Source organism: Rhipicephalus microplus, chromosome X, assembly GCF_043290135.1.
Source record: "Rhipicephalus microplus isolate Deutch F79 chromosome X, USDA_Rmic, whole genome shotgun sequence".
Classification (NCBI taxonomy): Eukaryota; Metazoa; Arthropoda; class Arachnida; order Ixodida; family Ixodidae; genus Rhipicephalus; species Rhipicephalus microplus.
The window spans coordinates 285741332-285754714 of record NC_134710.1 but is presented as its reverse complement, the minus strand read 5'-3'; the positions used below and the strand labels follow the sequence as shown (position 1 = coordinate 285754714).

Here is a 13383-nt window from a genome sequence, read left to right as displayed (position 1 = left end):
AGTCAACTTTTTCATATAGTAACAAGCAGAAATGCCCAATACCAAATTGTAGTGCTTCGTCAGAAACATTGAATTTTTTTGTTTGATGGCTTCTAAGGTAACTGCAACATTTCAATTTTGCAGAGGTTTTCTTTATAGTGCCCGAAGTTGTAGGAACACCAAGTGACTTCCACATAGAGCTTGGTGGTCTTAGTGCCCTGAATGGTAAGCCAAATAAATTATCAGAGGTGGAACCCCGCGAAAGGTCGATTAACCGGGCTATTCGCAACTGTGATGGGCGTTCGGAGGTAGGGGTGTTGGATATGAAGGGGCGTGCAACACTTTCTGTGCATGGTCAGAAAACGCTGTCGATCGGTAGTAGGGGCTCTCGACAACACGCGAGCCAAACATAGCACAACATGCGACCGGGAAATCACAATAAATTATACAAGTCTGCTGAAAATTGCTTTCTCTTCTCTCGACAAATACCGTTAGATGCCCAAAAATCACACGTCGTTGACCCATCTATCAACCATTAGTTGATTTGAACATGGCGTGCTTGCTCGTTGCAGCGATCGCTGCGGGAGGCCGCTACTTGTCCACTTCTGCGCACGCGATTACACTGAGGAAGGCGCGCAATCGAAGAAAAAAGTAAAAAACGGCCCGAATCAGCATGTTTCACTGCAAATATCGACGAAAGACGATAATTTTGCGTCTAGAGAGAGGGAAGAAAACGTTTATTTGATGTACTGCGCAAGAAAACCTGTGAATGGTATTGTGGAGACGCTGCGATAGAGTGCCTACAGCGTGTAGCGGAGGCGAACGAGTGCGTGGAGGTATGTTAGACACGAGCGCCATCTGGCAGTTATCTTCGAAAACGAAGGCGTGCGCGCCCACGGAGAAAGATGCGCGCCAGTCTCGGAGGTGATGAAGTGTAGAACGCAAAGCGATGTGCAAGTGCCACCATTGTGTCGTCGTAGTAAAGCGTTGGAAACACTTACCTTTATGAGCATCACCTTGCACTTTCAGTGCAGCGCGATAAACGCTACAGTCCTTACAGTTATTTGTGTGTGCCTCTTCTAGTATAAAGACAGACATACAAAACATCAACGTGTTGTTATGGTGTCTCAGATATGCGCTATAATTTCTTTCAATTGACAATCGCACAACTATGAACGCTAAACCTTGAACAATCTTGCTGGGTGCTGCGAATGGGCTTGGCCATCTCGTGCCGTTTCAGGTATCGTTAAGGGTGGACAAACAGCGAAATGTACAGACAGACAGACAGACAGACAGACAGACAGACAGACAGACAGACAGACAGACAGACAGACAGACAGACAGACAGACAGACAAACAGACAGACAGACAGACAGACAGACAGACAGACAGATCAAAATGTTTCGATGAAGGTCCCCAAGAAAGATTATCGTCTTTAGAAAGTTCTCAAGGTTGAGAAGCGTGCGTGACGTTTTTTTGTGGCCCTATCATCCCTCCTTGCTTAGCTTCCAGTGCTTGCGTCGGGACAAGATAAGAGACAATGCAATTGCAGCATGCGACAAACCTTTGTAACCCCACTCGCGCTGCATGGATTTTTTAAATTTTTGCAGCGTTGTATTCGTGAGGAAATAAGCTCTTCCAGTGAAATCATTCCATGGTTACTTGAAAAACTGTTTTAGGTCCCCTTTTATAAAAACAATTAAGCTAACGTCACACTATAGGGGCGTCAGGCCAGAAGGAAGTGCAAAGTGTAGCATTGATCAAGGTAGATCTCTCGGAGTACTATCCGCGATGCAAATTCTGCCTCCAGACAGGAACTTTATTTTATATGGTCTGGGAGTGCCGTAGCAATCCCTGTATAATCCTACAGTAGTGGGAGGCGACCCTGTGCAGCTCTGACGCAGTGCAGCAACTGCAGGAAGAATCAATGGATTTCCGGGCTAGAGGTGCAACCAATAGCGACTTATTTCCTAGCGAAAATTGTTTGATTCTCTCTCTATGGGCAGCCTTCTTTAATGGTCTTCGGTTTCCTTTTTTTCTCGTTTATTTTTTTTCTTCTCTAATTTTGTGCTTTTTCCTGTCCTTATTTCTATTTCTGTTTTTTTCTTTCAAAATTTTTTCTTGTTCTTTCTGTTTTTGTTCCATTTTCGCCTTTTCTTATCTTCCTATTTACCACTTGCTTCCTTTTTTTTCAATGTTATACAAGGTTTTGCCTTCGTTGCGCCATGTGCTGTAGCTTTTATTTTTGGTGATGGTGTTAAGTGAACGTCATCAAAGTGGTCGAAGATCTCAATCATGGCGCGAGCATGGGGTCACTTATCATCATCTAAGCGGTCGGAGAACAAGATCAAAGATACTTCTCGTTTACACGGGTGGTGAAAAACATTCATTCATGGAAGTTATGTAAAAGGAGGGTGGGGAGTGGTCCTTAAGGGGCCGCCCCAGTCAAACACTAGGTGGGCTCCACCTTGCGCTATCCCAATAGCGTCGGCCGTGGCCCTGCCACGCTCAACCAAGACCCGTGGGGCTTTCAGGTCAGAGCAGCCGAGCAGATCTGCCTGCCAGTATTCTCGGGAATGGTTGGGTATAGCGGTGAGGTTTGATGTTTTTTGGCATAACTCTACCATGTGGAATCTGTAATTTTCCTCACAGTGCGGGCACTTCCCCATGAAAGCGGGGTTGGAGTGCTCTAGGATTGCCGGGCACAATGAAGTTCTATTGCAAAGGTGATGGAGGACTCGCTCCACCACGTTTCTGAGGCCCCCATAACGTTTTCAATAGATGTGACGGCCGGATCGGTACTATCTTGTAATCTCTTCTGTACACAGGATTGGTTTCGAGGTCGCGTGATCATTATGTGACATAGAAGGCAACGATGACCGAATACAAACGCATACGTAACCTGCCACCTCCCCCCCCCCCACCACTAAAGTGCGTCCCACACAAAACAAAAACAGAAAAGAAAAAAAATCTTTGACAAAAAGCAGCCGACATGAGCGAGTGCGGGACGATAATGAGGCAGCATCTGACAAAGTGCGGGCTTTATTCTTTTTTTCAGAGCAACGAAGAAACACAATAGAAGGCGCTGACAACAGATTCCTTATTCCCAGAAAAAAAAATATTAAAATGAAAAAAGCTTCGCTTTTCGACATTTTCAACAAATTTCTAGTTACAAAAGTGCTTTCATGCCATCCAGTTTTCGATAGAGCGGGCAAGTAGTATTTGCGAAAGACAGCGATGTTGATTAGACAATATTTCTATTCGTCTGCACTCTGCTTAGAAACTAGAGGAAATAAAAGGTTTCAAAGCTTCAGACAATCGATCTTAGAAGCCTTCTTTTAAGGTGCTAGCCCCTTTCTTTTCTTTCTTCCTGTTTGGAAATAGAGCGCACTAAAAGGCCATGGAAGTATTTTTCGGGTAGTGTACCTTAAAACCACACAATGCCCGTCCCCCCGCTTTATTCTAAAAAATGTAGCGCAGGCGCATGCGCAAAAACCGAAATATATATCAATAAGGAAAAGTTATTGATAGGTTGTTAAAAAAACAATACAAGAGGCCTTAAGACCACCACAACTACTACATTTCAACGCGCAGAACAACAAAATAAGAAGCTCTTAACCAGAACACAGTAGAAAGCCATGAATCATGGCCCGATGTACGCTACTTCGCCCCGTCATCAGGATTCATTTTGTGAATATGAGTACATTCTTTTTTTATGCAGATGGAAGAATTTATGCTTTTCTGATCATTAGGTGTTAAAAATAAATATCCAGATCCCACGTATAGTGGGAGCTGATGATATGCGTAGCACAAAGAAGAGAAATGTCACTTTAAAATTAGCACAACGTTTCGAGGCAGACATCAATAATGCCGTACATCACTTCCATGTTATAATTATCATGTTTGTGTCTGGCATTTGTGTTCATCGTGCATTCACGTCACGTAATATCAAATTTGGTATATGTGAAGCTAGCGAAACGGTCGTGAGCACGCTATGAACGTAGCAATAAAGTCATGTTCTACCTGAGCGAATGCAGATGATAATTATCGAGTTTTGACGTGTCATTCACCTTTGTCGTCCATTCTCGTCACGTGGTAGACAATATTTTGTATATCTAGAGGAGTGAAATGGCCACGAGCAAGCTATGAGCGCAGCATGAATTCATGTTCTACATGACACGCATATCATGATTATCATGTTTTGGCACGTAATTTACCGTCATCGTGTATTCACGTCACGTAATACCAAATTTGGTATATGTGAAGCTATAGCGAAACGACTGTGAGCGCACTATGAGCGTAGCATGTAGTCATGTGGCATGTAGTCATGTGGAGAGTGGCATGTAGTGAGGTTCTCACACGAGCCCCGCCGTGGAGGCTATAAGGTGCTTGGCTGCTGACCCGCAGATCGAGGGATCGAATCCCGGCTGCGGCGGCCGCGTTTTCAATGAAGGTGAAAATGCTGTTGGCTCGTGCGCTGAAGAATGGGTACACTTTAAATAACCCCAGGTAGTAGAAAATATCGGAGCCCTCAACTACAGCGTCTCTCATAATTATGCGGTGGTTTTGGGACGGTAAAGTCCATATATCTATCTACCATGGGTCAGTGCAATTGTAAATGAAAAGAAAAAAAAACTGGCCTGCGCAGGGATCGAACCTACGACCTTCGCGTTATTAGCACGACGCTCTAACCGACTGAGCTAGCAGGCCACGCCTTCCGCAGCGTTCTTGCTGACTCAGCAATCACGACGATGTTGCCGAGTCGGCACTTCACAAAAAAAGAAGGTTACCTGTTACTCTTTCTAATAGTGGAGACTCGCACCTCACATACATATTTTGAAAGGCGCACGCTAACTCTCAGGTGAGGATCATTGCATTCTTTTCGAAGAGTTTTGGAAGATGCGACTTTTGCAAAGTCAGATAACGTTGACTTTGAAAAAAAAAACTATAGGTATGTAGCAAATCAAGACTCTTAAAAAGGGTAACTGATTTTTACTTGTTTTCGTGGAGAAAATAAGGGCTAAAATGTCCCTTCCACAAACACTGCAACAAAAACCGACGAGCGCAAACTCACAATCGGTGGATCGGGTATATGCTTACGACACTGGTCAAAGCTAGAACGATCATAATGATCGTCATCATTGTCTTGGGTACCATGATTATTACAACCGCCAGCACGTTTTTGCTGTTATGCTGATGCTTACGGTAAAGGTGCCGACGTGCCTAAAGATCAACTTCAAAAGAGTTGAATGTTGGGCGAGTTGGTGCTTTGACATCGAAACTATCGTGAGGGCGAAACTAAACACAACAGACAGGAATAAGCGGACGAGAACAGGCACATGACCCCGTCTGTTTCTTCGTGTGTGTTGTGTTTAGTGGCGCTCCACGATGGTTCCCACGTGCATTAGAAGTCGTATAAGCGGACGACGAGCAAACCACGTGATATATAAACGGATTCTCTTTTCTCTTCTCTGTCGCGGCTTTACCGATTTTGCAATTTGAGCCCCTCTCGCTGCTACATTTTTAGAAAACGAAACTAAATAATGAAGTTGAGCATCCCTAAAGTTCCCTATGGATAAAGAGCAGCGCCTTAGTACAACGCTACATTTAAGCTTTCACCTCTGGAAGTTATTCTCGGGAACGTCTGCAAAGTGCACGTACAGATTCGTCCGCGTCCTGTGTGCGTGTGTGTTCAGAAACAGACGCACACAGGACGTAGTCGCATTTTCCAATAATAATAATAATAATAATAATAATAATAATAATAATAATAATAATAATAATAATAATAATAATAATAATAATAATAATAATAATAATAATAATAATAATAATAATAATAATAATAATAATAATAATAATAATAATAATAATAATAATAATAATAATAATAATAATAAAGTTAAACAGAGGCGCGCAATTCAATTTCAGTAATATCACCAAACAAATTCTTCGGGCTATAACGTACACACAGAGCGGACCATGATAGCTTATGTTGTATTCATTTGTGTATCACTCACCACAATTATGTTATGCTTTCGACATCTACTCCTTGCTTCGAGCTGAAGCAGTATGATACGAAAAATATTCCGGACTATATGATACCTCTGCAGCGTACGTTGCTGCATTTTTTTACCCTGCTTTCATTTCACGAAGCAAAGGACTTGTGATTAGGGTAGGAAATATATTTTTCTGGTACCCACTACACAGCTGTACACGTTGCATCAATGGTTTGTGTCGACAAGCATGAGTCGGTCATACACATGCTATTGAAGCCAGTAGGTTGCATTCAATTGAAAGCTTACATTTAGGACACTCTTTTTGGCTAGTTTAATGGAGTACAACTGAAATAAACCCACGCGCACTTGTCGCGTACCTTGTTGATGTTATCATCGTCGCTGGCTAAATATTTAGTGACAAATGTATTGTTTTTCATTAACCCCTTCGGCCCTGGCCGTGTCAATTGACTCCACACGAGAAATGGTACCACCACGCCGAGAAATTGAAGCAAAAACTCGCAATGTTTCGCCCAATGTGAAGTCTTGGCCCACCTACTGCCAGAAGAAGCAGCGGCGACATCATGGCGAACGCGGAGCCGGGTGAATTCCGATTTTCTGCAATTGTAACTACGTAATTCTTTTGGATTATGCACCCAGTTTTTTGTATGCTGTGCCTTAGTAGTACGTTAATTGGAAGACGTTTGAGTTTTTTTGTTTGCATGTGCAGCATTTTTGCAGTGGCATGCTTTTCTCATGTACAATTTTGACACCATCAGGACTCAACGGTTGCAAATGGCGGTGTCCGAGTCGATTGTGGTGCGTGTTTTAGACGAGCGATATCTGAACGAATGCTGACGCGGTATGTTGATTAACCTGTTTTTCTATGTTCGCAGGTGCGGGTATACCCGTGACTTCGTTTTATTCGTGTCAACGAACCCGTTCCACACGGCTACAAGCAACAAAGAACGCGCTGTTTGAGGAGCTCGACAACGGCCACCTATCCGACGTAGACGGGGAATTCGATGAATCAGACGACGAGAGTGTGGTGCCTTGTGCTCCTGATGAAGATCCAGTGGAGAGCGACACTGAAAGCTCCGATGACGAGAATGCACTTAACACATCTGGCGGCTGGGGACGAAAATTATTCAAGGCGCCAGACTCAACTTACAAAGGCGATGTCCATGAAGCATCGGAACTCAGAGAGTTGCTGTCCCCTTACGAATATTTCAAAGGGTATGTGCCAAATAGTGTATTTCTGGAGCTGGCTGAAAAAACGAACCGGTACTCAGTGTTTCACGAAGGAAGCTCCATCGACACCAACGAGGCAGAGATAAGGCGTCGAGTCGCACTAGATCTCACAATGGGTGTTCTCCATTACCCGAGGTTCAGACTCTACTGGAAAGGTGTTATATCGTGGCGTCTGCAGGATTGTCGCGCAACCACTTCGAAAAGTTCCAAAATAACCTGCACATTGTGGATGTGAATTACCCTGACGCTACTGACCGTCTCTGGAAAGTAAGGCCATTGCTTGATATCTTCCAAAGAAAGTGCAAGTCACTTGTAGCAGAGGAGTGCATCTGCATAGATGAACAGATGGTGCCCTTCAAAGGACACCTCGACATGAAGCAATATGTCAAAGGAAAGCCGAACCCATGGGGCATCAAAATATTTATGCTCTGTGGTGAATTTGGCCTTGTATATGACTTTATGCCCTATCAGGGGTCCACAACAATGACCGAAGACCACATCAAACAGCAGTATCGTGTTACCGGCGCAGTAGTGCTGCGTTTAGCTACTGAATTCCATCTGGTGTGGGACACAAGCTTTTTTTGACAACTACTTTACGTCTCTGCCACTGCTCCGTGAAATGCTGGGTAAAAAAAAATATTTGCTGCCGGCACTATAAGATCGAACAGGTGTGAAAAGTGCCCCTTGAAGACTCAAAAAGAACTTAAAAAAAGCGGCTGCGGTTCTTCAGACTGCGTGGTCAGCGCTGATGGAAATATAGCGATAACAAGGTGAATGGATAACAGAACTGTGACCCTTGCGTCCAACTTTATTGCTATCGAAGATGAAGACAGCATTCGTCGTTGGAACAAAGCGGAAAAGTGTTACGTGGACGTGAAGCGACCAGCAGTCATCAATGCACACAACCACAGCATGGGCGGTGTCGATGAAGTAGACTTCATTTCCCTTTATCGGACTACCATACGCTCCAGAAAGTGGACGTTGAAAATGACGTTTCATATTATGAACCTCGCGGTGGTGAACGCTTGGCTTGAGTACAGACGTGATGCAGACAAACACAACCTCCCTAAGCAGCTTGACCTCGACTTCACTCAAAGAGTCATTGAGGGCCTGTCAGCAGCTGGGTCGAAGCCAGTGGCACCTAAGAGGGGAAGGCCTTCACTGTCACTATTGCAGGTTTCAAAACACCCGAAGATAGCAGAAAACAGACCTATCGAAGATGTAACGTTTGATCAGCTGGGACATTTCCCGCTTCACGACGAAACGAGGGAAAGAAGATGCCAGATGGAAGGCTGCACAGGAAGAACCCGCCTAATGTGCGAGATATGCAAGGTTCACCTGGTTATAACAAAGTGAAGAAATTGTTTCAGGGCTTTCCATATGCGTGTAAAACATTTCTTTTTCATCTATTTGATCACTTCGGCGATTTTGAATTGCCCAATGTCTTTTTCAATAAAGCTGCCACATATTTCACTTTGCAATCATTGACCCCTGATGTACGTTTTTGACACCATACTTCTATCTCCGTATTCAGTGGCGCTATGATGTTGAAAGTTTATGGAGATGTTGTTTATGTTCTGAACATGAAAAAAGTGGATTGAAAAAAAAATCCGCAACTAAAACAAAAAAGTCAGGGCTGAAAGGGTTAATGACATACTGACAAGCGCTCCTTCACAGATGTTGCTCGACCCCCAACTGGTGATGCCTGCGCAAGGGGCTGACTTAGATAAAGTCGCCTCTATAAGTGACTACAATATAAATTTCCTCAAATCTGCATGAATGAAAGCAATAAAGAGATGGTTATGCATGTATTGTGATCCGTTTCCACAAGTCGTTGGCTAGAACTATATAGTTTTCATCATCATCATCATCATCATCATCATCACCACCACCACCACCACCACCACCACCATCATTATCATCATCATCATCATCATCATCATCATCATCATCATCATTATTATTGTTATTATTATTATTATTATTATTATTATTATTATTATTATTATTATTATTATTATTATTATTATTATTATTATTATTATTATTATTATTATTATTATTATTATTATTATTATTATTATTATTTTTAAACTAACACTCCAAGGATGACAAGATCCTTTCACAAAGACAGATCCTCCTATCGAAACGTCCACCAGCCTGTCAGGGGCACTGCCACTGTCCACCCTGATTATCCCTCTAGTATATATGGGTATTTCATGAGCACACTCAGGAGAGAATAATATTACGTAAGGATCCTGTTAGCGACTCACGTTCGAGTGCATCAATTTGCTTCAACTGAAGTCAAAAAACTGCTTTCAGATTGTTGTGTAGAAAAGTGCGCACACTCTTTATATGATTAAATTTTTTCTGCCGCTTATTCATTGCACTTTTGCAAAAAGTTTTCCCATCCATTCAGAGACCACATTGAGTGAATTTCGCTGAAGCACGGAGAAGGAAATAAATGTCAGTGTGAGGGAGGGTAAGGGCGATGCCCTTTTAAGGAGCAGGTGCTCAACACGATATCAGTAAAAAGTCATGTGGTAAAGCAAAATCGACTAATAACGCAAATTATCTTCATGATTGACACACATATGTGTGATTAAAATTAAGATCGTGATACTGTTACATTTAAGCAGAGAATTTGTTTTAACCTCGTACACTCCAAACGTTATGACTGTGTTACCTCGAGTAAAAACCCCAGTGAGCTGTTTTTTAGAACATTCATTGGTGCACATTGTGCGTTTTAGGCTTTGAAATAATTACAAGAAAATGAAATCAATATTCGGGTCGTGAAACCAAAATTTTATATCGAACCACCCAAAACTATACTGCCGCCCTCTACTCAAAGTATACCGCTCTAGAAGAGTTAAGGCTTCTGCAACTGTGTGAGAGATGGCGCTGCCAAACTTTGACTAAGAGTGAGCAGAAATGGTTCGTCTTGGGTTTAGCTCTTGAAATGGCATACCAATCATAATTAGGTACCCCATGTATATTAGCAGAAAAGTACACGCACGAATTCATACTGACGTACTTAGAATGCTGCTTTAAATCGCGGCGTCTCGACATAACTCTGAAAACAGATGTTCCGTTATCCACAGGAACCCGCACTGGCAAGCGTCTACAACACGTGCGCGGGAATATTTAAAAAATTGAATAAAAAATTTGGTGTTGAGGTGTAGCTTGCTCTCGACGAACGGTGTTATCGTTATCCAAAGTAGGTTCTCTAATTTAATAACCACTTCTGACAATACTAAAAGAGTTTGATGAGCCTAATTCTTTCTGCCATCAACTGTAATCAATGAAAAATTAAATTGATGAAACAATGTTATAAAATTCATGTCATTCAGTCAGTTCCCAATCCCCCTTCCCAATTTCCCCTTTCCTTCTCTTCCTATTCAGTAATTGCTTACTTTTATGATTTTTATAAGTGGTTTTGCGTGCGTTGCGCCATGTGCAGAAGCTTTATTTTTTGCTGGAGGGTGAGGGTGTTAAGTGAACATCACCAAGGCGGTCGAAGATCTCATTCAAGGCGCGGGCACGTGGTAACTTATCAGCATCAAGGCACTCGAAGAACAAGATGAAAAATATTTAGCGTTGGCACGGGTGGTGACAAACATTTATTTTTGCACGTTATGTACAGGGAGGTTGAAGACCGGTCCTTATGAGGCCGCAATTTACCAACACTAGGTGGGCTCTCCCTTACGGTATCCCAATTGCGTCGGCCGCACCTTGGCACGCTCAACCAAGACCCGTTGGGCTGTCTGGTCAGAGCAGCCGAGCAGAGCTGCCTCCCAGTCCTCACGCGAAGGGTTTAGTATAGTGGAAAAATTTGGGGTTTTTAGGCATAACCAAACCACGTATAATTTACCACAATAATTTTCTTTACAGTGCGGGCACTTCCCCGAGAAAACGGAGTGGAAGTGTCTTAGGATTGCCGGGCACAATTACGTTCTGGTGCAAAGGCGACGGAGGACTCGCTCCTCCACCTGTGGGAGGCCCTCACGGCGTTCTCAATAGATGTGATGGCCGGATCGGTAATATCTTGTGATCCCTTGTGTAAGCAGGATTCCTGTCAAAATCGCGTGATAATTATGCGCTATATAAGGTAACGACAACCGTTTACTACAAAATACGACAGCCCGGCCTAATAAAAAAAAAAACAACGATGGGAGATGGTGCTGGTCTGTGGGGGACAGTGAGAACAGATTATTCATTCGCAGAAAAAATAATACATGAAATTTAAAAATTACGTAACGCATTTTAAACACATTGCTCGTTACAAAAGTGAACTTCACGTATAGTTTTCGATACAGTGGGCAAGTAGATTTAAGCAAAGACAACGATGTTGACCAGACAATATTTCCATCTGGCTATGCGCTGTGCCTGAAAATTGGAGCAAAGCAAAACCTTCAAAGCTTCATACCATTGATCTAATATGGCGTTTTTTGAACTCCCAGCCCCTTCCTTCACTTTCTTATCTTTGGAAATAGAGCGCACAAAAAGGCCACTGGGTATTTTTGGGGCAAAGTACCTTGGTACCACACAATGTCTGTCCACCCACTTTAGTCTACAGCAGATATAGCACCGGTGCATGCGCACAAACCGGCACATATGTGAATAACAAAAAAAAATGTTATCAAAACGTTGTAAGCCAAGACAGACAAAATAAAAGGCCTTAACACTGTGAAAACGCCAAAATTTCAACACCCATCAAAAAGGCATATGGCAGAATAAAATGATCTCTTAACCAGAAAAAAGTAGAAGGCCATGATTCAGGGTTCAATGCACACTACTTCGCCCCATCATCAGCATTCATTGCGTGAATATGTTTGAATTTTTCCCCTTTGCAGGTGCCATGGTTTCCTAATCATTAGCTCTTGAAAATAAAAATTGACAGAACCCACGTGTAGTGGGAATCGATTATATGCGAAGCACGAATGAGGAATATGCCACTTTAAAATTAGCAAAACGTTCCTAGGTGGACGTAAAGTATGCCGTGCAACGCTTCCATGTCATAATTGTCTTGTTTGCGCCTGGCGTTTTTGTTCGTTGTCCATTTACGTCACGTAATATCAAATTTGGTACTGGTAAAGCTAGTTTAACTGCCGCGAACACACTATGGGTGTGGCATGTTGTGATGTATTACATGACACGCATGTCATCATTACTGGCACGTAGCACTGGCACGTAGCAATATGTTTGGACGTGTCAGTTACCTTCGTCGTCTGTTCACGTCACGTAATACCAAATTTGGTATACGTGACGCTAGCAAAATGGTAGCGAGCGCATCATAAGCGCATAATGTAGTGATGTTTTAAATAACACGCCTATCTTATTCATCATGTCTCGACGTGTCATTTAGCTTTGTCCTCAATTCACGTCACGTAATACCAAAAAACTTCGTATACGTGACGCTAGCGAAACGGCCGCGAGCGCATCATAAGCTGTTATATTGTCATGTCTTGACACACATATCATCAATATCATGTTTTCATCAGTCATATACTTTCATCATCCATTCACGACACATGACACCAAAATTCGTATATATGAAGCTAGAGAAACGCCCGTGAGCGCACTATTAGCGATGTATGTGGAAGTTTTTCACATGAAACGCATGTCATGATTATGGTGTTTGAACTGGTCAATTAGCTTCGTCGTCCTCGTCCCGTATTACGACATTTGATATATGTGCGCTAGCAAAACTGCCGCGAGCACATCATGAGCGTTGCATGTAGTCATATTCTCACATGACGGGCATGTCTTGTCTTGATTATTCTGTTTGCGCGAGTCACATACCTTCGTCATTTATTCACGTCCCGTAATACCAAGTTTGGCTCATGTGAAAATAGCGAAATGAGCGCGAGAACATCATGAGCATGGCGTGTAGCCATCACTTACACAACATGCATGTTATGATTTCCACGTTAGGGTATTTTACTTATATTCAACATGCAGTCATGTCATACCATACCAGTTTTGCAATATGCCATGTGAACGAAACCACCGCAATAGCAGCAAGACAATAAAATGTATATCGCGAGGTTCACAACATACATATGATGATTTTCATGCGTTGACTAGCCAGCTATGCTCGTCTTACTCTCATGTAATACCTATTATGGTATTAATACTATTATCGAAACGGTGAAGA

At 42.7% G+C, this 13383-nt stretch overlaps 1 non-coding gene across 1 annotated transcript; it reads right to left on the bottom strand.

Annotated features, from left to right (window-relative positions):
• Positions 1–4615: 4615 nt before the first annotated feature.
• Positions 4616–4689, bottom strand: TRNAI-AAU (transfer RNA isoleucine (anticodon AAU)). Its single transcript has one exon. It is a non-coding gene; the product is annotated as a tRNA-Ile (tRNA).
• Positions 4690–13383: the final 8694 nt, after the last annotated feature.